Source organism: Lithobates pipiens, unplaced genomic scaffold, assembly GCF_037356315.1.
Source record: "Lithobates pipiens isolate NorthernLeopardFrog02 unplaced genomic scaffold, aLitPip1_a1.2 Scaffold_16, whole genome shotgun sequence".
Classification (NCBI taxonomy): domain Eukaryota; kingdom Metazoa; phylum Chordata; class Amphibia; order Anura; family Ranidae; genus Lithobates; species Lithobates pipiens.
This window is the reverse complement of record NW_027507748.1, coordinates 100,898,940-100,925,776: the sequence shown is the minus strand read 5'-3', so window position 1 is coordinate 100,925,776 and position 26,837 is coordinate 100,898,940. Positions and strand designations below refer to the sequence as shown.

Sequence of the window (26,837 nt, the reverse complement as noted above, 5' to 3'; positions counted from 1 at the left end):
TACGCACAATTGTAATAAAATGCTAAATCCAACCTAAGAACATTAGTGAAGGGACTTGCTTCAAGACTATAAATCTAATGAATTAGTTGTCATGCAACATCTATATCAGTAAGCTGAAATAGAGACTGTCAGTAATAGGTATTTGCAATGAACATAAATCTGTTGTAGCTTGACCACATAGTGAAAGCTATGAGTGCTGTATCCTCTCCCTTTCAGAGCAAAAATGAAAAATATTTCAGGCTTTTGTGGGTCCGAAAAGGATGACCTGTGACCAGCCTATAGGTTGATAACAGACACACTCTCCAATCTGCTGGAAGAGGCTAACCTGTTAATTAATTTGTTTTTATATACTGTATGCCATAACAGAATGATATTTTATACATACACTATAGACTATACAGCCTAACAGGGACAGAGTAAATCACTAAAATTCAACCAAGTAATCCTTGAGAAGTATGGATAACAAATCTAAAATAGAGATTCTTGATTTTTACAAATGTCAATTGATGACTGATCCTCTTTAAAGAAGAAGTCTGGTCGAATCAAAAACTTTTCTGGAGAAAAACTGATTTTTAAATATAAACTATAAAGGATGTTTGGATTCTGGAAGTGTGTTAAATGTGCATATTATTTAGGCCTCCAAACCCAATGGCTACCACTATTTGGTGTCAAGTAAGAACCAAGCCATGTCTATCTTTCTCCTCCACCACTGTAGCATTCTGAAGTAGTGGCCCATGAACAGCTTCTAATTTTTTTCTTCTGCATGTATGGTATACATAATGGAAGAATGGAAATACCCCCTCTTTTTTCTAGACTTAACATACCTGCTACACAATTATTCTTTTCAAATCGACATTGAAGACCACCCCAAAATTTTGTTTTCTTTTCATTGAGTAGGGATTTGGGAAGGTTTAATCTTTTTGCTACCTGTACTCCCACTGGGAAAATTTTACTTTTCCTGTCCCAGGAATACTCATTACAAGTACAGGAAATGAAATAAATATCAATACTGAATCATAAGAGCGAGGGGGTTTAGGTCGCGCTATGGATTGTGATTCTGGTAAGAGCGGCCCCTATTTTAATTTCAACCCAATGGGGGTGGAAACAGAGAGATAAAGTGGGGGGGGGGGGAATAGGCTTGGCGCTATACCGTTTAGAATTTAAAATGTAAAATTCAGATAAGCAATAAGCAAGAATTTTCCAGCGTGCTGGATAATAGGATAGAATAAAATAAAATTAAATTAAATTTAAGAATAAATAAATATGTGTTACCAACTGGTATAAATGTGCTTATCAATGGATGTCAACAAACGATTATTATATCTTAGAGACCATAAATGTAAAAAAATATAAAAATTAAAATAACACTAAAACTGAAAAGTAAAAATAGAAAATGAAATAGAATTGATGGTAAATAATGTCCCAAAAAATGGTGTCCTAAAAATGAAAAAAAAAAGTTTCCTTCCTTTCCTTTTGAAGCATATATGAATGAATGTTTGTGAGTAATTTTGTCTATTTAATAAATATGGAATTTAAAAAAAACATACTACACCATGGATATGCCTCTTACTTATTACATATAATCGAGCATGGCATACGAACGGAGGAACGAGGGACTCCCAGAACCACAATAGAGGCAAGCCAGAGAGCAACACAGTGGCTGATACTGTGAAGGCTGATCCACCCGGGACAGGGTCATAACTCTGGTGAGAGCAATTGCATAAGTGGTCACAGAGCACCGGGAGCAACAGTTGAAGTCACCTTCCCTCTTCCCTTCACCTTCACTTATAGAGGATACCCCACTATTTTACTATTTTTTTTTCATATTTTTTCATTTTTAGGACACCATTTTTTGGGACATTATTTACCATCAATTCTATTTCATTTTCTATTTTTACTTTTCAGTTTTAGTGTTATTTTTATTTTTATATTTTTTAAATTTTATCACACTTTTTTCACCTTTTGTATTTTTATGCATTTTTTACCCTATGTAATTACTTTTGCACGCACCTTTAATCACAGTTGCACCATGTGAGGATCCGATATGTGGAATAGATAATCGGACTATATATATTTTATATTCTAATCTTCATACTATTGGTCTTCACCTTTTACCTTTATAGTTCCTTTTTACATTACTAGTGATTGTATCGTGTATTTTGACACTGACACTATTTGTTCACTGGCACTTTGCACTTTAATATTGGCATTTAGTAACTGTATGTTGCTTTAATTGATTTATGGCTCATTAATTTATGATTCCTACGACATTTATGGTCTCTAAGATATAATAATCGTTTGTTGACATCCATTGATAAGCACATTTATACCAGTTGGTAACACATATTTATTTATTCTTAAATTTAATTTTATTTTATTTTATTCTATCTTATTATCCAGCATGCTGGAAAATTCTTGCTTATTGCTTATCTGAATTTTAAATTCTAAACGGTATAGTGCCAAGCCTATTCCCCCCCCCCCCCCCCCCCACTTTTTTTATTAATACTGAATCAACATAATAATAAAATAAAAAAACTCAATAGAAATCCTAACACTACCCCAAGCTATTAAAATGTTTCCGTTTGTGGGTGCTCCCTCATTTCTTACCCAGATGCCACCAGTTACCAGTGCAAAAAAAGTTAAAAAGAAAAGGCTGACTGAGATCCTACCCATTTCCCTTTCCACCAAAACAAAATAAAAAATTGTTGGATATATGCCTACTATAAAAATGCCCATACATGTTTTTTTTTTTAATTTAATCAGCCAGTGCACTGATGAAATAAAAAATTAACTGATTGCCCCATCTACACATTTGAGGTGGATGGAGGAATCCTCCCCACTGCGCTATTGTGTTCTGATAGCCGGACTCTTCCGCTGTCAGGATAAATTGACCAGTGCTGCAGCCAGTTGGCTATAGGGCTAATCGAAGGAGAATTTTCCAACATATCTTTTGGAGAGAAACCGATCATTTAATAAACTCAAGCAGAAACGACCACAGATGGATCAAAATTCAGCTGGTCTTTGTTGAGCTGGCCCATTTTCGTTCCATCTATTACCAGTTTAAAGTAGAAGTTCAGCTTAAAACTAATTCTAAATTTACTCACATCCACATTTTAAGACTAACCTATCCAGCTCTGTAAAGAAGAAATCACTATACATACCTTTTCTAAAGCTGCCCCAGTCCAGTCTCACGCTTAGCTATCAACTGCGGCTACTGTGTGTGGGAGTATGCAGAAGAAGCAGCCGACAACAGACACCCCACAGTAGCTCCATGGGTGACATCATTTTCCAGCCGTTGTCGGCTGTCTCTGACACACAGCATCCTCTGCTGGGGACTAGATTAGTCTTAGAATGTGGCTGCAAGTAGATTTAGAGATAGTTAGGTTTAAGTTGAACATCCACTTTAAAGTGTAAGTTCACCTTTACAGAAAATCTGTAAGGTGAACTTACACTGGACTCCCTCCCCATCGCACCCGGTGCCGATCTCCTGCACTAACACATCGTATCGCTGCTTAACCGGGCCAGGGATTTGAAATCCCTACGGCTTTCCCTCCTCTTCTCCAGTGCTGAAAGGATGGGCTACATAGGTTCTGATTGGTTGGTGCCGACCAATCAGAATGCCTCCTATTCATACCTCCACAAGGTAAGTTTAGGAGATTAAGCCGTGTGGGGAATTTCTGATTCCCAGACTGGTAAAGTGGCTATACGATGTGTCAGTGTGGGAGAGCACCGGCTTTAGGTACAGCGGGCAGCAATGGGGAGGGGATCCAGTGTATGTTTACCTTACATATTTTTCTGTAAAGGTGAACTTACCCTTTAAAGTGGAAGTAAACTCCCCTATCGTTTTCAGCCAAGGAAGCTGCCATCTTGCCTCTGTTTAATCTTCAACTGCTATAGTGCTGCACATGTGATTCGTTATGACACCAGCCATTAGATGGTTTGATAGTTTGGTTGAGAGCACAGCCAATGTGCAGTTAGCATTCCCGGCATGCCTTTTTTTTTTATGTTTAAATCCAAGGGTTTACTTCCACTTTAAGTTATAGAAATGCATGCATGTTTCACACTGGACTTTCCTCTTGAGGGGGAACAAAGTTTACTAAGATAATTATCACCTTGAGTGGTCCAAGCAGATTAGGCCATTGTCCACCTTGGGTAGACAATGGGCTATGCAGGGTCTAAGGCAGAACATCTCAAATTTTTTAAGATTATTTCATTACAACATGAACTAACATTGTAATTCCTTTCTGCAAGGTGTGCTGTCTGCCAGATTTCTTTAATGCCAAGGTACATTTTGAGTATCGGTTGGCTGTAATGGTAAGGTTACCTTTATACTTGTACGTTTTATATTTTTCATTCTGGGCAGTGTAGTGAATCAGATCAAACAAACATAACATTCACCTTTTTCTTTGTGGCACATCCCCTTTCAAGAAGTAGATTCAGATTAATAGTACTAGTAGAAAGAAGCCAATCCAGTTCAGAACGGTACAAGTACATGAATGTGAAGGTCAGTCAGCTGGAGAGAACACTTAGTTACATAACAGCGAGCTGTTGCACTCCCTTTTAGCTTTCTCACAATATTCCACAGGCAGCTCTGCCGGTCTTCACATACACACACAGCGGGACGGAGTCAGAGTAAGTCATGCGGCATTTAAACAGCAAGCAAAGCCATCAAAAGCTGGGAATTATTGAGCTGAATATACATGAAATACTTGGAACATTTACTTGTAGGTAAATCTAACCATAAAATTGGGTTTTAAATTCTGCAGCGGGCTGACAGGTATTTCCCTGCCTGGGGTTGCACAGGATCAGCTGACTTCCAGACGTACTCTGCAGAAATTCACCAATCTGTAGCTTTCTTGTAATAATTTATCATTATATGGGTGTTGTACTACTAATATGATAAATCCCTTGTTTTAAAAAAATAAATGACAGTAACATAGTTGAATTTTTATGTATCCTAAAGTAAATTAAACGTGTTGCTGTCTTGCAGCTGGATGCTGCAATAGTCTTTTTTTTTTTTTTTTTTTATGGTATCATCAAGCATTCTACGAGGGGTATTTCCACACTTTTTTAGATTTAATAGAGTTAAAAAAAAGTGTGGAAATGTTTTGAAGAACCCTAGAATTAATAATTTGCTTTGTTGGTTTGGGCAGAGGAAATAATACTTGCAACTAATTTAATATAAAATTTCTACAGAACTTACTCATGAGTGACAGCAAAATAAATAAATCAATAGACAATTCATATTGTCTATATAAATAAAACAAATATTCCACTAAATACATGAAAGTCACTGCAAAACGCAGATTAAAAATGTACCTGGCTCAGTGCTAAAATTTGGTACATGAGCTTCTTTGGCTTGTTTTGTTTAAGATGAATGTTGCCATTCCAAAAATGTGAAAAAAAAATGACAGACGCAATGCATTAGCGTGGCTCAGGTCTGAACAGGGCCTAATCCACAGTTCATCCATCATCTCACTATTTACCAAAAAACTCCTAGTAAGTGCTTCAACTTTAACCATCCTTCTCCCACTGTGGTTAAACAAACTCACCAGATGGTATTGACCTCTTTTCATAAAGCAAGTCTATTTTATTTATCGGTATGCCTTATATGCTTGAATACTTGCTGCCCAATGCTCATCTCAGATAAAAAGTTAAAAAGTAAAAAAATCTTGTGTCCCCTGAATTCACCAGAGAGTGGTATGTGATTCTTCTCTGGCAATGTTTACTAGTAGGAGTTGACAGCATATGTATAAATGTGACACACACATGCACAACACCAACAAAGTGTCGTATTCTGTGTAATGCAATTATCGTGTATCCTGTAAGCCCCATCCAGTGGAAATAAGATGTTTTTTTCCCTGACTGAGGTATTTAAAAACAAATACCGCATTATGACCACCAGATTGTACTTACAATCATAGGTGACAATTATATTACACAGAATAGGCCAAGTTTTATTGGAGCTGTGGGGATCACGTTTGTTCAGAAAACGATTAAAAATGTAGGAAATGTCACACAGGTGTTGGTTTGCTAAAACTAAAGAGTGCAAAATCTGGTGCAAATCCGCTTCCAGGTTTTTACGTCAAAGCTTAATTGAACAAGCTGAAGTTACAACCTGATTGGCTGCTATACACAGCTGCACCAGATTTTGCACTCTTCAGTTTTAGTAAATCAACCCCACAATCAGCATTGTTTGCATAGTAGCATTGTTAATGTACATACTCTAGTGCAGGAATGTCACAATTGTAGCCTGCTGGCACCTTCTTTGCAGACCGCTATCCCTGGGTGGCTACGCTCACACCCTCACATTCTGTTGGCAGCCATGGTTGCCACTCAGGCTGGACTTTAAATATCCTCTCATAAATATCCTATACATTTGCCCTCTGCATATCCATTATAATGCATGTGCTTCTACTATGAAGACTCTCAAAAATGCATAGAGTTAGGATTGCAGATAATACTGGGGTGCCTTGTCGTGGCCTGCGCAGCTCGCGTATGTATTTGTAAATGTGTGCAAACTAAGCCCCTGTTTTTAACGCAAACTTTTAGTTAATTTGGTGGGTTGCAGGCTGGCTGACAAGTGGAGCTGTGAATTTTCTTTCGTTTTATTTTCCGTGTGTTGCCCTTCCTGCAAAGGCCAGTTATAAGTGGGAGCAGCGGCTGTTTGTTTGTACTGTTTGTTGGAATAGTAGCAAGGGGATAAACTGGACACCTTTGCTGCCATTGTGCTATATGCTGGGTGTCCAGTGCACCCCTGCATCTTTGAGGAAGGGTGGGCTCCTTCCAGGCTCACCTGCCCTCTGCCTATCCATTATAATGCATGTGCTTCTACTATGGAGGCCCTCAAAAATGTATAGAATTAGGACTGCAGATAATACTGGGGTGCCTTGTCGTGGCCTCTGCAGCTTACAAATATACTGTATTTGCAAATGTGTGCAAACTAAACCCCTGTTTTTAATGCAAACTGACCGGTTAATTTGGTTGGTTGCAGGCTGGCTGGCAAGTTGAGCTGGGAATTTTCTTTGGTTTTGTTTTACATGGACTTCAAATGTATACGGTGGGGTTTATTTACTAAAGGCAAATCCACTTCGCATTGCAAGTGCACTTGGAAGTAAAGTTATTGTAGATCCAAGTGGGACATGCAAGGAAAATAAAAAAACAGCATTTTAGCTTGCACATGATTGGATGATAAAATCAGCAGAGCTTCCACTCATTTCAGATCTACCCCTTATATTTAGAGTGACTGCACTTCCAAGTGCACTTGCAGTGCAAAGTGGATATACCTTTCGTAAATAACCCCCAGTATGTCTTTGTTTATTACCTTATGTGAAAAATGGGGGAGATTAGTAGTTTACAAAAGGAAGATAACATTTATTTTAATCTTTGATGTTTAACTCAAAAGAAGTAACAAGGATGCTGCTTTTCTAGGAAGATCAACAGACATTTGCTGTACTTGCTGTCTTAAAATGTTTAATTAATGCAACCATCACATCTAAAGACTGATAAACTGCAATATATACAATTTCCATTCTTTGATTTAGTTAGCCTTTAAGCCGTAGCTGACTTTTTTATGACCCTAACCTTTTTGGTCATAGACAGCAGTGCACAAGTGGTGGGCAGCCTATGCTGGACAGTGAATTGGTGCTGAAAAAAAAGAAGGTGGGGGCTGGATGCAGTAAATTTGAGCTGAAGAAGGTGAGGGGCAGTAAAGTTTAGCTGAAGAATTTGGGTAGCCTTAACAGATTTCTCTGCCCTGCTATAAACTGGTCAGGGGACTTGAGCTAAACTTAACTCTGTGCAGTTAAGTTTAACTAAAGAAGGTAGTGAGAAGTAGACATGTGCATTCATTTTCGTCCGAATTTCAGGTAATTTCGTTATCATTTTGACAAACGATAACGAAAGCACAGAGTCTGAAAAACGAAAGATCCGACATTAATAAATGCTTTATTTTTGTTTTCGTTTTGACACAGTTCGATACAGATAGGAGAATCGACGTGACTCTAAAGCCGCGTACACACGGGCGGACTGTATGGCCTACTTAGTCCGCCGAAACACATTTCAGCGGACAGTTCGCTCGTGTGTGGGCTTCAGCGGACTTTTTCAGCGTGCAGTCTGGCGTACTATTTCGGAATTTCCGTAATATTGGCCGTCATACTTTGGTTTCAGCGGACAATCCGCTCGTGAGTAGGCTAGTTCGACGGACTAAGAATGGCGCATGCTCAGAAAGGATTTACACGGCGGAAGGTTGCATTGCTGTGTATTGGACTTCCTATTTCTAGTCCCGTCGTACATGCTGTACACGTCATCGCGCAAGCTTTCGACGGACTGTTTGTGCATCCGTGTGTGGTCAAGTCCGTTCATTCGAAAGTATGACGGACTGTCCGTCGGATTGTATGGCGAACTAAGTAGGCCATACAATCCGCCCGTGTGTACGCGGCCTAACAATAACAATCAGTGTCTATTGAACTTGTATCATAACAGTCCATTCATTCACACAGAGGCAACACGACTTCCAGCACGACTTTGGGAGGCAACTTGGACACGACTTGAGTGTGAATCACAGCGCAACTTACAACACGACTTTAATGTAAAAAACGGCATGGATTCCCATTCACCTGTCGGGTCTGGTATGGATATTAACCTCCCTGGCGGTATGATTCAGTCTGGAATTAGGTGCTGAAAGCGGTACAATTATTTTGCACGGAAATCTGGCTTTTATTTTGTAGTCCTGTAATTCTTAGGAATAATGCTCTTAAATCTGTTCAAACCAGAGTCTAGCAGACATCCCGGGTATGATAAAGTTTATAATATAATAAAGAATAATAAAAATTATTCAATAATGTAATCAAATCCAAAAACAATGAAAAATTTACACTTTTTGGTTGCTATGGACAATCTCCAAATTCCAGGCAGTAAAAAACAGTATTTATAATATAAAAGTGCATGCAGGGCACTGCACAGACCACTAGGGACAAAGGGGGTGTGTATTTTTTAATACAGCACTGTACTCTGTAAGATTACAGTGCTGTGTGTGTTTTGTGTGTTTTAACTTTTTTGAATTTGCCGCCGTTCTCCGCTCCCGTGCGCCGTAACGCCGCAGGGAACGGAGCTCGGCGGCATTCGGCACTGTGAATCGAGCGGAGGACAGCTCGAACACACAGCGCGGCGGACATCGCTGGATCCAGGGGACAAGGTGAGTAACTCTCCCTGTGTCCTCCCCTGCATCGAGCGAAGCCATCCCGAGTCTGGCTCGGGGTTACCGCTTCTATCAGTAAATTCCTACCCCGAGCCAGACTCGGGATTACCGCTAGGGGGGTTAATGGGAACCCCGCGCCCCAAAAAAAAAGTGGCGTGGGGGTTCCCCTCAAAATCCATACCAGGCCCTTCAGGTCTGGCATGGATTTTAAGGGGAACCCCGCACCAAAAATTGGCATGGGGTCCCCCTCAAAATCCATACCAGACCCTTATCAGAGCACGCAACCTGGCAGGCCGCAGGAAAAGAGGGGGGACGAGAGAGCGTCCCCCCTCCTGAACTGTACCAGGCCACATGCCAATCAAACACTGCCAGTGTGCCCATCAAATGCTGCCAGTGTGCCCGCCACTTACCCTGTGTCTGTGGGGCAGCGGGTGACGGCGACGAGTGGGGTCCTTCATGCCTCTCCTGCCTTAACTCCCATCCTCTCCTCCTAATGGCATCCAATAGCGGCGCCTGTTTTAACTTTTTTGAATTTGCCGCCGTTCTCCGCTCCCGTGCGCCGTAACGCCGCAGGGAACGGAGCTCGGCGGCATTCGGCACTGTGAATCGAGCGGAGGACAGCTCGAACACACAGCGCGGCGGACATCGCTGGATCCAGGGGACAAGGTGAGTAACTCTCCCTGTGTCCTCCCCTGCATCGAGCGAAGCCATCCCGAGTCTGGCTCGGGGTTACCGCTTCTATCAGTAAATTCCTACCCCGAGCCAGACTCGGGATTACCGCTAGGGGGGTTAATGGGAACCCCGCGCCCCAAAAAAAAGTGGCGTGGGGGTTCCCCTCAAAATCCATACCAGGCCCTTCAGGTCTGGCATGGATTTTAAGGGGAACCCCGCACCAAAAATTGGCATGGGGTCCCCCTCAAAATCCATACCAGACCCTTATCAGAGCACGCAACCTGGCAGGCCGCAGGAAAAGAGGGGGGACGAGAGAGCGTCCCCCCTCCTGAACTGTACCAGGCCACATGCCAATCAAACACTGCCAGTGTGCCCATCAAATGCTGCCAGTGTGCCCGCCACTTACCCTGTGTCTGTGGGGCAGCGGGTGACGGCGACGAGTGGGGTCCTTCATGCCTCTCCTGCCTTAACTCCCATCCTCTCCTCCTAATGGCATCCAATAGCGGCGCCTGTCATTTCAGCCAATCAGGTGACAGGTAGACCTGAGCACCTGATTAGCGGGGAGATGGTTCAGTGTTAGGAAAGTGAATAGTCATTCGCTTTCCTAACACAGCTGAGTGGACTGCAAGCGCCAAACACTCGTGGTTCCCCTATTTTGCAGCATTTTTAAAGAGACTTACTTACCAGCTCCGTTCGGGCCGTGCATTCCACGGAGCTTCTGACGTCACTTCCGGTTTACCACTGGCAGAGGGAAACTGGAAGTGACGTCTTAACTCTGAGAACAAAGCACCTCCGATTTACATGATACTACGGGCGGGTGGAAAGTTGCGCCACAAGCCAACTCAAAAGCCTGCAAGTGAAGTGCCTCATCTGAAATCTTGTGATTGCATAGACGTGGTGCTTCCCATAGTGTACTGTGTTCGGCGCCCGAACACAGTACACTTAAAGGACATTTTTTCTATTTTTTTAAAATGGCATTTTATTTATTTATTTTTTCTGACTGGCCCCTATTGGCGGACCATCACTGGTCATAACACTGGTCATAATTCTTTTAAACACTAAGATCTAGTCCAGTTTATTGTGCTTCAAATTTTGGGGGGCTGTACTATGGTTAGTGAGTAGAAAATGTCCAGATTTCAATGGGAGTGAACAATGCCCCATCATTGGTATTGGTGGAAGGGATATCCCCATAATTAATGTCAGGGGAAGAAATAGTGTCAATTGGAGGAATAGTGACCCATTGTTGGTATCAAGGGAGGGAATAGTGTCACATCACTGGTGTCATTGGGGGGAATAGCACCCCATTGTTGGTGTCAGTTTTAAGGAATAATGCCCTGTATGAGCCAGAAGAGTAGTGCCCCAAGGACCGGGTCAGGCCAGGTAAAGACCACTCAGGCCACAGTTTGAAGACCACTGGACTAGGATGATAAAACTTCGCCTGTGGATTAAGACCTAATTCTTGGCACATTTGATCATTTCATTAAAGCTGTTGTAAAGGCTATATAATAATATTTTTTATTGATTAACAAACATGTCATTCTTATCTGCTCTTTGCGATTGTATTGCACAGTGACCCTTCTTCTGAAGTCCCACGCCGGTGCTTTTGGCTCTTCCTCTTCTGTGTGTGTCCCCATTGGAAGTCGCTTCCTATGGTGGCTCACCTGCAGGCTTGCTACTGAGCTGGGCTATGTGTGTCTATAGACACACACCATGTGGTTCAGCCCCTACCCTCTGCACTCTCCTCATGGCATTTGACTGAGGGCAGCAGGAGCCAATGCTGTTTCTGAACCTGTGAGAGGGGAGCGAGAGAACCAGTGCCGCTGCAGACGGGCACAGCATCGGATCGATACAGGACTCAGGTATGTATTTAGGGAGGGGATGGGGGCAAACAACTAGTAGAAGTTTTTTTTTTTCACTAAATGCAGGTAATACATTAGGGTACAAAAATATTTTGGCCTTATGCCACGTACACACGATTGGAATTCCGCTCAAATTGTCTTGCCTACACACAGTCACACCAAAATCCGACCGCCAAGAACATGGTGACATACAACACGTATAACGGGACTAGAAAAAGGAACTTCAATACCTAGTAGCCAATAGCTTCCATCTCGTAGTTGAATCTGAGCATGTGTGAGTTTTTGCACGTCGGAATTGCATACAGACGATCGGAATTTCCGATAGAAAGTTTTTCCATCGGGAAAATTGAGAACATGCTATCAAATTTTTGCTGGCGGGAATTCGGCCAGCTAAATTCCGATGGCGCATACACATGGTCGCATTTTCCGTTGAAAAGCTCTTATTGGTCTTTTGCTGGCTGAAATTCCGATCGTGTGTACGTGGCATTAGATACACTTTAATGACTGCATTGTAGCTATGTAGCATTGAGTGGCATGCCAGCCACATATATATCTGACTCAATGTATTTCTGTTCTAAAGCGTTATTTTATTTCTAATTTGCCTATTTCAAGCCATGTGAGGGTAACTATGAAGCATTGTTAGTTTGAGTGATTATAGATCACAACACATTGACAAAATGAATTAAAAGCCTTATTGAAGGAACACATCACAAGCACTTTCTAGCAATTTACTAAAAAGACTTATTTCTACAATGGATAGCTGGATTCTGTTCTAGTTTAGAAAACAGGGTATCCTAAAAAGGATTATATACAAAAATGACAACACTTCTTTTAATATATAATATACATCAGAGATGATGACTCCAAAACTGCAGCTAGAGGCATTTAACAAGTCAAATAAGAGCTGTGTTTATTGCCCCACAGCCGCCATTAAGACTGAAACATTTTCTTCTAGTGTAAGTATGAATCGGAATCGTGCCTATGAGGCAATACAAATGTCCCTTATTTGGGAGACATTGATAAATAATGTCTATTCCGGATTCCAGAGAAGCTCCTGGAGGGCTTAGTGTGAATTCTGGGAAGTTTAGTCTTGCATAGTAAACTGTTTAGATCACTCATTCTACTCATAAAGAAGTTCATAAAGAGACCCTGTTACCAGTAGGCTCTTTTTATTTTTCATTCTTTTATTAACACATCTGACTGAATACTTGTGTGCTAACTTTTCTACCTGTAGCCTTCTTTTTTAGTCATAAGCCCTGCAGCCTGAATAGAAATCAGACACTTCCTGGAGTGTCAGATCCTACTATTTGTCACTCACAGCTATATGACAGCTTATGATGACAGTGCTTGAACTGTTTACAGATAGAATGCCAAAAAGCAAAAGGAATGTCTGTTTTTCAGCCTGCTATAAAATCGATCATGTTAAAGAAGTGGTCTGCAAATGCAATGATATTTCTATATTAGGAAGTGGGGCTAAGCAGGAGCACAAGCTCGGGCCGAACATTGGCTGTTTGCCCCATTCAGGGAACAACCAAATTTGCAGGGTGTTCACCCCGCCGAACACTGCAATGCACGGTGAATTCTGCACCCTGATAAGGCAAAGCTTTGCCCAATCAAGGCGCAGTAAGCCTGGGTTTACACTGGTGCGTCGTTGGACACTGCACCACACTGCTGTGCAGATCACATACAATGTCTTTGCGATGCAAAACCAGCCATACATATTATATGGCTGAATTCACATTGCATCCGCACCAAAGTGGTGCAGGACCCTTTTTTTGGTCCTGCACTATTTGACAGTTCACACTGCGATATGCAAACTGATCTGGGAGTGTCATTACCTTTCTATTGACACCCGCAGCGGTTCGCATAGGGCAGTGTGAACTGCCTGTGAGTTCTATGCGAAGTGGGAACTGACACTGGAATCGCACTGGTTCCCGCAACGAGCTGGGGAATTGGGGATCCCCTTATTTTAAACTCTCATTTTACTCAGGGGGAACAGAAAACTATACTTACCTTACCCCTTATTTCCCAGTCAGCAAACAGCTGGCAGCTCTTCTCCTCTCTATGACAATCTGGTCGTTGATAGCCTTACTTACAATGCAACATCTGGGCTGGTCCTGCACTATACGTGATGATGTCAAAGTGCCTGCGACTGATGGAGTGGTAAAGTGAAGCAGCTTTGGGAGTGGGCCATGTAACTGGGAGGCAGTCGACCGGAGTAAGTAATAGGTATAGGTGCTTTTTATGTTAACCTTAGACAAAATGAGTATTTAACCTGCAATGCAGGGAGCCCCAAAAGCAAGGGTATTTTTTCCCCATGGTTCAAATTTAAAAATGGACCCAGTAAATTTAAATTGACACTAAACTTTGGTTTTGAAAATTCTATTCAAGTACGGTATTTATCCTTAAATGAAAAAAAAGTTATATTGCCCTCCTCCAAATCTCCAAATTCCCTTTTTCTTACTCTAATAAAATGTCAAGTTAGAGGATGGCTAGAGTCATTTCTGATGGTCCCATTGTAGGTAGGAACATAGCGATCCTTTCTTACTCACTCCCAAAATGGACTATTGCTCCCTTATGGTCTGTTAATAAATCATTAACCACTTGTCTACTTCACCCCTTCGTGAACAGACCAATTTTTACCTTTCAGTGCTGTCGCATTTTGAATGACAATTGCGCAGCCATGCAGCACTATACCCATATGAAAAAAAACTCTTCTTTCTGTTATAAAAATTTGCAAATAAGTAAGTAACCTTTCTTCTTCATTGATATGTACTAATGAGGCTGCACTGACGGGCATTGATAGGCTGCACTGATGGGCACTGATGAGCACTGATGAGGCTGCACTGATGAGGTTGCACTAGTGGCCACTGATAGGCTGCACTGATAGCATGCACTGATGGGCACTGATTAGGCTGCACTGATAGGCTGCACAAATGGGCACTGATGAGGCTGCACTGATAGGCTGTACTGATGGGCACTGATAGGCTGCACTGATGGGCACTGATGAGGCTGCACTGATAGGCGGCACTGATGGGCACTGATGAGACTGCACTAATGGGCACTGATGAGGCTGCACTGGTAATTTGTTTACATGGGATCATCTGTGATTGGACACAGCTGATTGCATGGTAACAGGCCACTGTGATCAGCTGTGTCCATAAGATACAGCGATCAGAGAGCACGCCTGATGAGCACTCTGGGGGTGTGCAGGGGGGCGGGTTCTGGAAGGATGTCAATAGATGTCCTCCCAGAACTGGACAACTATGCTGTAGCCACCTTTCAGCTATAGCAGCATTGGCAAGGGGTTAAAAATACCTTTGTTATATTCCTTTGACAAGTAAAATACATTGCTGTTCATCTAGCCAGAAATCTTGTAAGCTATCAACTTCCTGTTCTTTTTTTCTTCTGTGAACAGTTATGAGGTGACATTGTTCCCAGCTATCTCTGTTGATTAGAAAACACTGCCCTCTATGTTATAGAGAGAGGGAGGTGTCATATAGTCCTAACACACTTCCTTCCTAGAGTGACAACCGTGCTCCTCCTAGATACAGCACGGTTGTCATCCAATTACAGATTCAGACAGCTTCACCAAATGAAAATAAAGAAAAATAAATGTAAATGGAAAACAAACTCAGCCACCACATCTAAGCAATGGTAAACTGCACTACATTTCATTGTTGTGCTTGGGTTTGGGTACCCTTTAATGATTGGTAAGGTGCAAATTATTACATTTTGTTTTGAGGTTTAATACCACTTTAACCTCCCTGGCGGTACGATTATTTCGGATTTTAGGTGCTAAAAGCGGTACCATTATTTTGCATGAAAATTTGGCGTTTTATATTGTAGTCCTGCAATTCTTAGGAATAACTCTCTTAAATCTGTCCAAACCAGAGTCTAGCAGACATCCCGGGTATGATAAAGTTTGAAAAATTAAATCATAAATTATAATATAATAAATAATTATAAATAATTGTACCAAATAATAATATAACAATAATAAAAATGATTCAATAATGTAATCAAATCAAAAACACTGAAATTTGCTCAGTTGCAGAATTGTCACTGTCATTACTTTTCAGTATTTGATGACGGATCTCCCCACAAATCGCTATCGCTCAATTCTGCGAGTGATTCTAATTTATTATCGCTGTTTTCTAGCTGGTCTAAAATCATTTTTGATGTAAAGGGACAGTTTTGGTTGCTATGGACATCTCCAGTTTCCAGGCATAAAGAACAGTTTTTATTATATAAAACTGCATGCAGGACACTGGGCAGACCACTGGGGACAACGGGGATGTGAAATATTTACATACAGCAATGTAATCTGTAAGATTACATTATACTGTATGTTTACTGTTTGTTTCACTTTTTGAATTTGGCGCCGATCTCCGTGCCTGTGCGTCGCAACGCTCGCAGGGCACGGAAATCGGCGATGTAATGCATCGAGCGAGACACGGCTCGCTCGTACAGCGGGGATACAACGCTGGATCCGAGGGAGAAGGTAAGTAAACCTCCTCCTGGATCCAGCGACGCTGTCCCGAGTCTGACTCAGGGATACCGCTTTTGGTATGAAAAATCCACCCCGAGTCAGACTCGGGAATACCGTCAGGGGGGTTAAGTGAGCTTTTTGTAGAAAAAAGAATGACCTGTAAAGTCTTCACACTTTAATACATATACTTTATACATCCGACCCACTAACAGAATGTTCAGATACTATCATTTACCACACTTTGCATATTTTCCCATTAACTAAATCCAGCTGTGTTAAAGTGGAACAAAACTCCTTCTGAGCACCACAACCTGAAAACTCTATTTAAATCATTTTTCATTTTCAAAGCAAATTCACTTATCCATCCATCTCTTCTTGCTTTATTTTGCTGATAAATCATTTTGAAAAACACCCCCTCGTATTTCTAGCCGTGGTCATCTTGATTAAGGACAGATGATTCATGTAGCATTTATTTTCTGGATTTAATCTGCCCTTGGCTCAGGCATGCAGACAGGAGGGTGTGCTTAGCTGAGAAAGCCCTTCATCCCCTCATCCAGATGAACGAGAAAATAAAATGCACATGAGGACTGTGGGATGCATGATATTATTTAGACCTAGGACAGAAACCAGGAAGCAACTGAAGAAACATTAAAAAAAATAGTTTATGCCTTCCTATCTATTAATTAAAGCTGACAGCATAATGATTAAAAATAGCTAATGTTGATTGAGAGAGTTTAGTTCCACTTTAAAGTGAAAGAAAAGCCTAAGTCTAACTATTCTTAAAGCTATAGTAAACTCGGGTTTTTAAGTTGTACCTACAGGTAAGCTTATATTAAAGCTTACCTGTAGGTACAATGCCTATTTCCAAAACTTGCACCGTTTCGCAGTTATTCACATTGGCTTAAGCCAATGACGTTACTGAGTGTGCCATGAATCCAGATGGCCATGCTGAGATGATGACTCATGTGTGCATGCACGGGAGTGATGTCATTGGGGCTCGGGCATTCAAAGGGTTGAAGACCACAAACCCAAAATGAAGACTGGGAGAAGACGGGAGTGCTGGTGAGCAGTCATAGCACGCCACTGCAAGGCTCTTTTTAAAAGTTATGGCTACCATAATGTTCTATTATGTGGTGCATACTGACACAATGTGACACTAACCTGCGGGGGTGGGGGGGTTTCCATTGTGAGTTTACTATCGCTTTTATGTTCCTTCCCTCCTCCTCTTACCTCTCCTGCCTAAACTGTATAAAAAAGATTTGTATACACAGGGCTCCTTTTAGAGTCTACAGAGCCAAATATCGTTTTGTGGTGTTAAGTATTTGTATTGAATCGTTTAATAATAATAGACCCCCCCCCCAACAATAGATCCTTCCTAGCAATAATGGACCCCTCTCCAGCAACAGACCCTCCTTCAGGAACAAAATACACTTCCCAGTAACAACAGATTTCCACCAGCAACAATATATGTCCCCCTAGCAACAAGCGACCCCTGCTATCAACAATAGATCCCACAGTAGCCAGCATCAATATACCCCCCCCAACAGTGCTCCCCCACCAACATTATACCCCCCTGCATCCCTCCATCAACACAATAGACACCCCCCTAGCAACACTACAACCCCTAGCTACAATAGATCCCCAGCAGTCGGCACCAATAGCATCTCCAGCACACCCCGATTCCATTTGTCAGTACACACATTCTGTTCTGGAGATGCTGGAAATGCGCTCCCCCCACATTCCCACCAAAAAGAAGCCCTGTGAATACTTACCTATTTTTAATCCACTCTGGTCTGGTCTTGTGATCCTTCAGCTTCAGCTGTGGGAGCACTTGACAACAGCCCTGTATTTGGGGAATTGTGACGTCACCTAAAGGCTGGGTGCACCATCCTCTCCCCTGCAGCACCTGCTCACTGACAAAGGGGATCCAGAGCTGCGGGATATCATGACTAGACCAGAGCAGATTAATGCCTCATACACACGATCGGATTCTACGACGAAAAATGTTCGATGGCAGCTTTTTGTTGGAAATTCCGACCGTGTGTAGGATTCATCGGACATTTTCCATCAGAATTTCCAACGCACAAAATTTGAGATCTGGCTCTCAAATTTTCCAACAAGAAAATACATTGTTGGAAATTCCGATCGTCTATACACAATTCCAACGCACAAAGTTCCATGCATACTCTGAATCAAGTAAAAGAGCCGCACTGGCTATTGAACTTCATTTTTATTGGCTCGATGTACGTGTTATACGTCACCACGTTCTTGGCCATGAGAATTTCCGACAAGATTTGTGTGACCGTGTGTATGCAAGACAAGTTTGAGAAAACATCCATCGGAAAAAATCCATGGATTTTATTGTCGGAATGTCCGTTCATATGTACAGGGCATAAGAATAGGTAAGTACATACATCTTACAGGTTAAGCAGGATAGGTAGGAGGGTGAGGGAACATTTCTAATGCCGTGTACACACAATCAGAATTTCCAACAACAAAACCGTAGATTTTTTTCTGAAGGATGTTGGCTCAAACTTGTATTGTATACACACGGTCACACAAATGTTGTAGGAAATTCCAAACGTAAGAACGCGGCGATGTACAAGTCGTACGTCGAGCCGAGAAAAGGGAAGTTCAATAGTCAGTGCGGCTCCTCCTGCTTGATTCCGAGCATGCGTGAACTTTTGTGCGACGCACTTGTGTGCACACGATCAGACTTTCTGACAACAAGTGAAGTTGTTGGAAAATTTGAGAACCTGCTCTCAAACATTTGTGTGCAGAAATTTGGACAGCAAATGTTCGATGGAGCATACACACGACTTTCCGTCAGCAAGCTCACATCGAACATTTCCCGTCGGAAATGCCGATCGTGTGTACGCGACACTAGACTAGTTAGACTTATTTTCTTCCACTTTTGATGATTTTTTTTCCCTCAGTTAATATTAATGTCACTCCTGTATACTATTGCAGAATCAGAGACTTAAAACTTGACTTTATGTCCATTTCAATTGTAGTTAATTCTTCCTCACCCCGAGGTCTAGTAACCGCTGTTATCTGTCCTCAGCCCTTACCTGTGGTTGTATCAGGGCAATTATGGATTTATAAGGAAAGGCAGTGATATTCCACATCTCAAGGGTCTTTCATTGTGCAGAGCTGCCTGCCTCTGTTTTCAGAGGCTTTTCATTTATAATTTAGCATTTTAAGCACAGGGCTTTCGCCGTAGGAGCATTTTACAGGTGGTGCTGGGTCAGGCTGCCAAGCTAAAATACAAGCTTACACATGCTAATGATCATGAGCCAGTAAGCTCCTCTTTCATCAATTTACATTTTCACGCTGCTTTTTTTTCATGCTGTTCCTTCTATGATTTTTACTTCTTTTTTTTTCCGGAAATCTCTGTTATAGCACCGAAAAGGGCTCTCACTTTTCAGTTCTGTGCAGACTTATTATCAGTTTAATACTTCGGGAAACATACTGGATGATCAATCAAATGCTGACAACGATGATCAATCACATGCTGGAGAACAGGATTTTTCATTTTCAGATCACCAATCATATGCAAATTCTGCCACATCTAAAATGTAATGAACTATTTTCAACTTTCAAGTTCCCGGAGGAAATCCAGGAGGAAATACAAAGCCTGTAGTAACCCCCGTACCCCCTCAATAGCAGTAAACACACTATGCAAGGTAGCAGAAAGCCCAGGGGAGGCATGGGATTTGTGCTATGTATATGCTCAGCGAGGCTATCACTACATTCAATCCAAAGAAACATTCTTCTACACCCGTATATTTGTTTATGGATTTATTGTATTTAAAGCTGAACTCCAGGCAAACAGCTGAATACAAAGATTAAATATTTTGAGCAGAATATATTGAATGGATGGTCTCAGATTGAGGTTGCATTCACACTATAGAAAAAGACAAGCATCAGGCTTGTGGTGACATTCATTAACAGCATTACAAAAGTGGCAAGTATGTGCACGTTTTTTTTTTAATGTGAAATTATGCAAAACAAATGTGGTTTAAAAATATGTAAAACTCTAAGCACAAAAAGCTGCATGACCTACTTTGCCATGTTTGTTTCTCGTAGGACAGCACATTGAAATAAATGGGCTGCCCTATGCACTTAGCAAGACACTGCCCAAACAACACACATATGAATGATGCCTGGCATTGCCCTTCACTGTGTAAATGGGGCTTGACTTAAAGTGGTTGTAAACCCTTACAAACCACGTTGACCTACAGGTAATCCTAGATAAAGGCCTACCTGTAGGTCCAAGAAATATCTCCTACACCTATACGGTTTAGGAGATATTTACAAAAAGACAGCCACCGCTGTCTACGGCGCATGCGACGCACTGGGCAGGCCGCAGATCGCTGCAATATGCCGCGAGTGTTGGCTCCCGTGCGCATGCGCGGGACTGACGTCATCGCAGCTCAGGCGAATCACAGTCACTCCGGGATCCATGGCAGCGGCGGACATGAAGACGGAGGACCGCTTCGGGGGCTTCGTTCTCAGGTAAGTTATTCATAATGAGATAGTATGCTATGCATACTAGCTCATTATGCCTTTGCCTTGTGGGTTCCTTTTTTTATTTTATTTTTTCAACTGCCTTTACTTCCTCTTTAAGTGTTTTAGATGATTCTGAGATCATTCAGACAATGTTACTTTGAGATACTTTGCCGTGTTTGTTGCTCGTAGGGCAGCCCATTGAAATGAATGGGCTGCCCTATGCATGTAGAAAGACAATTCCCAGAAAAACACACGTATGCATGATGCCTGGCATTGCACTTCATAGTGTGAATGGGATGGGACCTGACATCAGTTTGAGATGATTTCGAGACCATTCAGAATTTATTGACATGTGCATTTGACTTGATGTTGACCTTATTCTGACCCACCTCTAACCTACTTCAAGCAGGTTTTGCTATGCCATAGACTTGTATGGAAATGTAAAACCCACCTAAACCTAACAAAGGCCCACTGACGTAAGCCCTTAGGGAGCTATTCTACCTCCCAAAGGATTTGTATTTATGTCCATCCAGTCCTGAGATTTACATAGCTTTTTCAAAAGGTACAGACCTGTCTGATAGGGCTGAAGTCCTGATTAGTGATGGACGAACTTCCGACGGGACGTTTCGCGAACGCGAAACGCGAACGGACACAAACGTTCGCGAAAACGACCGTTCGCCGCGGGCTCCATTGACTTCAATGGGAGGCGAATTTCGCAAACCTTTAGGTCGAATTTGCGGCCACGGGGTAATTATTAGGGGGTAGCACGTAGTCCCACCACCTGGACAATAGCATAATACATGTATGAGGTGAATTTGGGATCGATAACTACAAGCATTTTTTTTTTATTTGGGAAATTGTTCTGACAATTCAGGACTATGGAGCTAATGAAGGCAATGGAGGAGAGGGAAGGTCAGGGACCAGGGTAGGCAAACAAGAGGGTGCAGGAGATACAGAGCACTGACAGCAGCACCGTAATACAGAGCACTGACATCAGCACCGTGACATACAGCGCTGACAGCAGCTCCGTGACATACAGCGCTGACAGCAGCTCCGTGACATACAGCGCTGACAGCAGCTCCGTGACATACAGCGCTGACAGCAGCTCCGTGACATACAGCGCTGACAGCAGCTCCGTGACATACAGCGCTGACAGCAGCACCGTGACATACAGCGCTGACAGCAGCTCCGTGACATACAGCGCTGACAGCAGCTCCGTGACATACAGCGCTGACAGCAGCTCCGTGACATACAGCACTGACAGCAGCTCCGTGACATACAGCGCTGACAGCAGCTCCGTGACATACAGCGCTGACAGCAGCACCGTGACATACAGCGCTGACAGCAGCTCCGTGACATACAGCGCTGACAGCAGCTCCGTGACATACAGCGCTGACAGCAGCTCCGTGACATACAGCGCTGACAGCAGCTCCGTGACATACAGCGCTGACAGCAGCTCCGTGACATACAGCGCTGACAGCAGCTCCGTGACATACAGCGCTGACAGCAGCTCCGTGACATACAGCGCTGACAGCAGCTCCGTGACATACAGCGCTGACAGCAGCTCCGTGACATACAGCGCTGACAGCAGCTCCGTGACATACAGCGCTGACAGCAGCACCGTAAGCAGCCCCAGGAGGAAGTCAGCACAGCACAGGGATGGTGTGATCCCCTCATAATAAGAACCCCCAGGAGGAAGTCAGCACAGCACAGGGATGGTGGGAGCCCCTCATAATAAGAACACCCAGGAGGAAGTCAGCACAGCACAGGGATGGTGGGAACCCCTCATAATAAGCAGCCCCAGTAGAAATATGACACCGCTCAACCTCTTCAAAGAGGAGGGTAGGGGCATATAGTACGGTGTGCTTTTTTGGGTCAGGGAAGTGAGCCAAATGAATTAAGAAGGTCTGTGTGCTTGATTCCAAAAATTGTTTATAGACATATACATGGTCTACTGATCACATGTGTTGAATTCCTCCGAGATCCATGCCTCATTCATTTTTAGAAATGTGAGGTAGTTAACACTGTGGTGAGCTAGGCGAGTACGCTTATCGGTCACAATCCCCCCTGCTGCGCTGAACGTCCTTTCGGACAGGACACTGGATGAGGGGCAAGCCAACAGTTCGATTGCAAATTGGGCAAGCTCTGGCCAGAGGTCAAGCCTGCCCACCCAGTAGTCTAGGGGTTCATCACTCCTCAGAGCGTCCACATCGGCCGTTAACCCAATGTAGTCGGACACCTGACGGTCTAGGCGTTCCCTGATGCTGGATCCGGATGACACCTGTCGATGGGTCGGCTGAAAGAATGACCTCATATCCGAAGTCACCAACACATCTTCAAACCGGCCTCTTCTTGCAGGCGCTGTTGGATTGGTACCCGCAAATCCTTCTCTGGGAGTGGGAATTGCTCCTCTGCCAGCGCACGCAAAAGCAGAATGCAGCATTTCTCGAAGCAAGGCCTGGAAGTGCTGCATTCTGACAGCCCTCTGCGACGGCGGTAACATTTCCGCCATTTTGTGTTTGTACCGGGGGTCTAAGTACGTTGCCACCCAGTACTGGTCCTTGACCCTCATGCTTTTTATACGGGGGTCCCTATTAAAACACTGGAGCATGAAGGCCCCCATTTGCACTAAAGTGGAAGCGGTGTGGTGGCCTGGCTCCTGCTCATCATCCAGGATAATGTCGTCCTCTTCATTCTCCTCTCCCCATCCTCGCACAACAGGGATCCCAGAAAGGTTTAAAGCATGCTCTTCTTGCTCCTGCTCATCCGCCCCGGCACCATCCTCCTCTGACTCCTCATCAGACTCCTGTTGTTGACTTGTCTCAGATAGAGTAGCCCCCCCTGGGAATTCATCCAGCATTGCGACTTCCTCATCTTCCCGCTCCTGCTCCTCCACAGCCTGATCAATGACACGACGCAATGCACGCTCCAGAAAGAAGGCATAAGGTACCATGTCACTGATGGCGCCATGGCTGCGACTGACCAGTTTGGTGATCTCCTCAAATGGCCGCAGAAGTCTGCATGTGTCGCGCATGAGCAGCCACTGGCGCGGTGAAAAAAAACCCAGCTCCCCAGAACCGTTTCTTTCGCAGAGTTCATACAGGTAGACGTTAACTGCACGTTTCTGCTGGAGCAGCCTATCAAGCATATAGAAGGTTGAGTTCCATCGCGTCGGGCAATCGCAAATAAGACGTCTGACCGGCAGATGGTGTCGCCGCTGAATGTCAGCAAGGCGAGCCATGGCCGTGTAAGATCTTCTGAAATGGGCCGAGATTTTCCTTGCCTGCCGCAAGATGTCCTGGACCCCAGGGTATTTGACAAGGAATCGCTGCACGACCAAGTTTAAGACGTGTGCCATGCACGGCACGTGCGTGATTTTGCCCTGTTTCAATGCGCTAAGCAGATTGGCACCGTTGTCACACACCACTTTACCAACTGTCAAATTGAGCGGTGTTAGCCACTCATCTGCCTGTGAACGCAAAGCTGAAAGGAGTGCCGGGCCAGTGTGGCTCTTTGCTTCCAGGCACAACAGACGCAGCACGGCATGGCAACGTCTCACCTGGCATGTGGAATAGGTTCTGGGGAGCTTGGGCGGTGCAGTGGAAGAGACGCTAGCAGCGGAAAAGGAGGAGGCAGCTGAGGAGGAGAGGGAGGAGGATGGAGTAGGAGGAGGAGAAGAAGAGTCAGGCCTGCATGCAATCCGTGGCGGTAAAACCAAATCTACACGGGTGCCACGGGTTACATGCTTGACGGCCGTCAGAAGGTTCACCCAGTGGGCAGTAAAACTGATATACCTTCCCTGCCCGTGTTTGCTAGACCACGTGTCTGTGGTCAGATGTATCTTGGCACCGACACTGTGTGCCAGAGATACATTCACTTGCCGCTGAACATGGCCATATAGCTCTGGGATGCCCTTCTCTGAGAAATACTTCCTTCCTGGGACCTTCCATTGTGGTGTTCCAATGGCCACAAATTTGCGAAAGGCCTCCGAGTCCACCAGTTTATATGGCAGTAGTTGGCGGGCTATGAGTTCTGACAAGCCAGCCGCCAACCGTTGGGCAAGAGGGTTATCCGGCGTCATCATTTTTTTACGCTCAAACATTAGGCCCACGGAAGCCTGCCTTTTTGCAGAAAAATGTGAGCTTGGCGTGATGGAAGGTGGAGTGGAGGACAATTGTGAGGAGAGAGGAGAAGGAGAAGTAGAAGACGAGGCTGGACGGTGAGAGCCTGCAGTGTGGCTTTGTGTGTTCCGTTGCTCCCACTGGGCTCGGTGATGGCTGCTCATGTGCCTTCTTAAGGCGGTCGTCCCTAGGTGAGTATTGGGCTTACCGCGACTAACGCGTTGACTGCAAAGATTGCAGATGGCAACGCTATTGTCAGCAGCGGACACGTTAAAAAAAGCCCACACTGCGGAGCCATGTGCCGGTGTCCTGGGAGCGCCAGATGTGACCGTACATGGTCGATGACTCGCTCCTGATACATTTGCAGTCTGCTTTGTCCCTGCTGTGCAATGTAAGTCATTGCTGCTTCTCCTCCCTATCTGCTGGTCCATATCTCCCTCTGAACTCCCCTCCTCTTCCTCTCTTGTGGGCACCCACGTGACATCACTAGACACGTCATCATCAACGTCACCTTCCCCACCGCTATAAGTAGAGTAGGCAGCAACACCGGGGACCAACCTCCTCCTTGGGCTGATCTGGGTACTGGCGTCAGACTGCTGAGTAGCGCTTGTTGCTACCTCCTCTTCCTGATCCAATACCAAGAGTGGCTGCGCATCAGAAATGTCCTCTTGATATGGATCGGAAAATAATTCCAGTGACTCAAGCGGAAGGTATGTGGTGGTGGTGGTGGTGGTCGTGTTGTTGGTGGTAGTGTCTTTGGGGGTGCACATAGCAGAGAGTGAAGAAGAGGGTGCAGATCGAGAGGATGAGGAGGGTGCAGAAGAGTAAGGCTGAGCGAGCCACTCAACCAAGTCTGGTGCATCCTTTAAAGTAATTGAACGCACCTTCTGCAACTTCCCACTTTGGCTCAAGCCTGTTGCTCCTGCCCTACCCCTACCACCCCTGCGGAAGGGCCTGCCTCTTCCTCTGCATGTCATTTTTTAAATGACCCTGTGACAAAACTCTTAGTCCCTATACCGCTGAAGGACTGCTGCAGTATAGGTGAGCGGTCAGCAGTGGTGCACGTCAACCCTATCTATTGTGGACCTATAGCGGTCCTTACAGAACAGCAGACTGTACCGCACTCAAGCCTATGTACCGTAGCACCCTATACCAAGTTACCAGTCCTTATAAGAACTTTTGTGGACCAAGCAGGTTGTGTATTAGTGTTTAGCAGACTGTACGTCAGTCCCTATACCGCTGAAGGACTGCTGCAGTATAGGGCAGCGGTCAGCAGTGGTGCACGTCAACCCTATCTATTGTGGACCGATAGCGGTCCTTACAGAACAGCAGACTGTACCGCACTCAAGCCTATGTACCGTAGCACCCTATACCAAGTTACCAGTCCTTATAAGAACTTTTGTGGACCAAGCAGGTTGTGTGTTAGTGTTTAGCAGACTGTGCGTCAGTCCCTATACCGCTGAAGGACTGCTGCAGTATAGGGCAGCGGTCAGCAGTAGTGCACGGCAACCCTATGTATTGTGGACCGATAGCGGTCCTTACAGAACAGCAGACTGTAACGCACTCAGGCCTATGTACCGTAGCACCCTATACCAAGTTACCAGTCCTTATAAGAACTTTTGTGGACCAAGCAGGTTGTGTGTTAGTGATTAGCAGACTGTACGTCAGTCCCTATACCAATGAAGGACTGCTGCAGTATAGGGCAGCGGTCAGCAGTAGTGCACGGCAACCCTATGTATTGTGGACCGATAGCGGTCCTTACAGAACAGCAGACTGTAACGCACTCAGGCCTATGTACCGTAGCACCCTATACCAAGTTACCAGTCCTTATAAAAACTTTTGTGGACCAAGCAGGTTGTGTGTTAGTGTTTAGCAGACTGTGCGTCAGTCCCTATACCGCTGAAGGACTGCTGCAGTATAGGGCAGCGGTCAGCAGTGGTGCACGTCAACCCTATCTATTGTGGACCGATAGCGGTCCTTAC

At 44.1% G+C, this 26,837-nt stretch overlaps 1 protein-coding gene across 2 annotated transcripts in view; it reads right to left on the bottom strand.

Moving 5' to 3' along the window:
- The window catches only part of EPHA6 (EPH receptor A6), a 1,195,522-nt gene that overhangs the window by 1,107,080 nt on the left and 61,605 nt on the right, over positions 1-26,837 (bottom strand). The window lies entirely within an intron of this gene.